General features: G+C 39.8%; 1 protein-coding gene across 1 annotated transcript in view; it reads left to right on the forward strand.

Moving 5' to 3' along the window:
* Nucleotides 1-2,500, forward strand: part of LOC134460189 (acetylcholine receptor subunit alpha-like) — an 18,970-nt gene that overhangs the window by 15,696 nt on the left and 774 nt on the right. The window lies entirely within an intron of this gene.

Below are 2,500 nucleotides of genomic sequence, written 5' to 3' on the forward strand. Positions count from 1 at the left end.
ACACATACAGTACCCATACAATACACATCTTAGACAACAGAAGAAATATAGAGAACATATATTAAAAAGAGGTTAGTTGTTGTGCATTTTCAGTAATGTCCTGGTGTGACAATTCTCACATAGTAACATTGTTTGTTTTTGCTCTGGTTTTTACATTACTGACTTTTTCACAATTTAGACTTTTTCCCCCCATTTATACAGTACCTGTACTTTAGGTACATTTTGTTGTCTGCACATTGGCCTTCAATATGTTTGTCTTTGACTTGTCCTCATGGCCTCATTTTTGATGTATATTCAACTTCAAATTCTTTATTGGAGGAGATGAACATCCTGTTTTCGAGAGGGTCCTCAAAGTTCAGACATCACACACATATCCATACACACTGAAACTTTTCCTCACTACCACCAACCCCACATTTCCCATCTCTTAGCCAAAAATAGATGTCCAAGTTAATACCATGGATGAAAAGCAAGTGCTGCATATTTCAGGAGAGAAAGTAAATACGATGTTAGAACAAAAACATACATGTCAACTTGGTAATTCACGTGTAATGTATGCATCAAATGCATAAGCAAACACATTCATATGTGCAGACACATGTTAGCCTGTACATTTGTAGCTGTACATACAGCCGTAAACACATAGACATAATGAAAAAGAATGACACTCTAAGGAATATGCAGTATATATATACGTACAGTGCCCTCCATAATTATTGGCACCCCTGGTTGAGATGTGTTTTTTAGCTTCCAATTATTTTATTTTTTTTCTAAATAATATGGGACCTTAATGGAAAAAAAGAGAAAAATCCAACCTTCAATACAAGTCCATTTATTCAGTGGGGAAAAAATCCCACTTAAAGAAATAATTATTTGACATCAAATAATGTGTGTCACAATTATTAGCACCCCTGGTGTTAATATTTTGTACAACCCCCTTTTGCCAACAAAACAGCACCTAATCTTCTCCTATAATGTTTCACAAGATGGGAAAAGACAGAAAGAGGGATCTTCAGCCATTCCTCTTTGCAGAATCTCTCTAAATCATCCAGAGACCTGGGTCCTCTCCTCTGTACTCTCCTCTTCAGCTCACCCCACAGGTTCTCAATGGGGTTGAGGTCAGGGGACTGAGATGGCCATGGGAGGAGCTTGATTTTGTGTCTGGTGAACCATTTCTGTGTAGATTTGGCCATATGTTTTAGGGTCATTGTCTTGCTGAAAGACCCAGTGACGACCCAGCTTCAGCTTTCGGGCAGAGGGCAACAGATTTTGATTTAAAATGTCCTGGTATTTCAAAGCATTCATGATGCCATGCACCCTAACAAGGTTCCCAGGGCCTTTGGAAGCGAAACAGCCCCACAGCATCACTGACCCACCCCCATACTTCACAGTGGGTATGAGGTGCTTTTCAGCATGCGCATCTTTCGTGGTACGCCAGACCCACTTAGAGTGTTTGTTGCCAAAAAGCTCAATCTTGGTCTCATCTGACCAAAGCACACGGTCCCAGTTGAAGCCCCAATACCGCTTGGCGAACTCCAGACGCTTGCGTTTATGATTGTGAGTGAGGAAAGGTTTTCTCCGTGCATGCCTCCCAAACAGCTTGTTGGCGTGTAGACAGCGCCTGATGGTTGATTTGGAGACTTTGTGACCCCAGGATGCTACCATTTGTTGTAATTCTGTTAACAGTGAGCTTTGGAGATCTTTTGATTTCTCTTACCATCCTCCTCACTGTGCGTGGTGGCAAAATAAACTTGGGTCCTCGTCCAGGCTTGTTTACCACTGTTCCAGTTGTTTTGAACTTCTTAATTATTCCTCTCACAGTGGATATGGGCAGATGCAGTTGAGTGGCAATCTTCTTGTAGCCTCTGCCTGACCTGTGAAGGTCGACGCACATCTGCCTCACTTGTATGCTGTGTTCCTTTGTCTTTCCCATGTTTAAGAGTGGATAAGAGAAATGGCCTCGGTGTCACGTCATATTTATACCCCAGGGAAACAGGAAGTGATGAATTACTAATTAAATGTTCCTACATACTCTGGTAAACTTTGTAAACTGCTGTAGAAATGACAGAAATGCTTCAATTATATTTATTTCTTGGGAATTGTTAAGGGTGCCAATAATTGTGGAACAGGTGATTTAATGAAAAATATTTTTTTTTAGTCAGGGATTTTTTTATTTTCTTACAATTCATTTGAGTTGAAGGCTACATTTTCCTACAATTTTCAGTGTGACAGTATTCTTCTGCAATAAACACTGAATTTATTTTAAGGCTTTTAACACATCTCAACCAGGGGTGCCAATAATTATGGAGGGCACTGTACATACTCACACATTGTTTTTATCTGAAGACAAAGCATAAAGCATTAAGCTTCTATGTCAACACGCAGACTGTTGCACATTCAGGACAGTGTGGCTTCCTCATATTTATGCATGTTGTTCTTTATTTGGTCTGTGTTGTTTATGTCTCTCCATGATACTTTCTTCTGCATTTCCCTTTTTCTT

Source organism: Engraulis encrasicolus, chromosome 12, assembly GCF_034702125.1.
Source record: "Engraulis encrasicolus isolate BLACKSEA-1 chromosome 12, IST_EnEncr_1.0, whole genome shotgun sequence".
In the NCBI taxonomy this organism is placed as follows: Eukaryota; Metazoa; Chordata; class Actinopteri; order Clupeiformes; family Engraulidae; genus Engraulis; species Engraulis encrasicolus.